The sequence below is a fragment of the Crocodylus porosus genome, unplaced genomic scaffold, assembly GCF_001723895.1.
Source record: "Crocodylus porosus isolate Cpor-Errol unplaced genomic scaffold, CroPor_comp1, whole genome shotgun sequence".
NCBI classification, from domain to species: Eukaryota; Metazoa; Chordata; order Crocodylia; family Crocodylidae; genus Crocodylus; species Crocodylus porosus.
The window spans coordinates 253,145,897-253,147,458 of NW_017728886.1; positions in this window are offsets into that span (position 1 = coordinate 253,145,897).

Sequence of the window (1,562 nt, forward strand, 5' to 3'; positions counted from 1 at the left end):
GTGGGGGGGTTGTAGGGGGTGTAGGTTTTGTGGGGGCTTCTGGGAGGTGGGAGAGTGTGGGTGAGAGTATGGCTTTTGGGTATGTGTGGGTGAGTGTGGGGTTTGTGGGAGGGTGGATGTGGAGGGGTGTGGGTCGGTATAGGGTTTGCAGGTGGGTATGGGCCCCCCTGCCACATCCCTCCCCACCTCCATGGTATATAGCCCCTGCTTCCAGTTGCAGCAGCAGCAGGCAGCAGGGCCTTGGGGCACTCATGGCCTATGGCAGGCAGAGTCCCTTGGCAGCATGTGGCTCCAGCTGAATCCCCGGAGCTGCATATGGCAGCACAGAGCCTGCCTGGCCCCATGGTGTGTGCCTTCAAGCCAGACCAGCATGGCAGATGGGAGCCGTGTACCATCAGCCTGGCCTGGGCCAGCTCTGTGCCTCCACATGGGGCTTTCAGCACTTGAGCAGGGGCCACATGTGGAGGCACGGAGCCCACCCAACCCAATGGCATGCAGACCAGGAACTGTGGGAAGTCATGCACCATCACGCCATGCATGCTCCTTGCCTCCTTGTGCAGTTCCTCACTGGAGTGCTAGAAGTCCCATGTGGAGGCATGGAGCTGGCCTGGCCCATGGTGCGTGGCTCTCACCTGCAGTGCCAGGAGCCTCACAGGCTGGCACAGAGCCAGCCTGGTCTGGCTCAAAGGTGCGTGCCATGTACAGCTCCTGGGATTCACCTGGAGCTGTGCGCTACCAAGGGACTCTGCCTACCACAGGCCATGAGTTGCCCTATGGCGCGCTGCCTGTTGCTGCTGCCGCCACTGGTGACAGGGGCTGTGCACCTGGGGGGAGGCTGTAGTGGGGGCCCACAACCACCCACAAACCCCACACCCAGATCCCCCCCTCCTACAGACAGGAGCTCCCCTCCCCACTCACCAATAGCAATAGCGCTCAGTGCCTCCACATGGGGCTACCAGCTGGATGGCTGAGAGCCCCACAGAAGTCCAATGGCATGTGAGCTCTGCAAGCCCACTTCCTGCCAGCTTTCAGAGGGGCAGCCATAGGCCAGTAATAATTGTATGATGGAAGGGCCCCGTGGGCCAGATAGAATGGCCTGGAGGGCTGGATCCGGCCCACGGGCTATATTTTGCCTGCCTTGGTATATATGGTGGTACTGAAAAGCTTTAACCATGACTGGGGTCCCAGTGTACTGTACATGCACACAATAAAGGATAGTCTAAATAGACATGATGAATGCACAGTGACCAGCCCAAGGTCACAGGTCATAAATAAAGTTTAAAATAGAGTTAGAGGCTTCTTGGCTCACTGCCCTGTCCAGTAGACCGTGGGTGGGCCATGCGGAGATCGGCCCCAAGCAGGCCCCCTGTTACAGGGTCAAATGACCTCAGCAAGGTGTACATCAAGCCTCCTCTTAAAGACCCCCAGGGTAGGAGCCAGCACCACTTCTCTTGGAAGTTGGTTCCAGATCCTAGCTGCCCTGAGCGTGAAGTAGCGCCTCCTGATATCTAGCCTAAATCTACCCTCTGCCAGCTTGTGACATTATTCCTGGTCACTCCTGG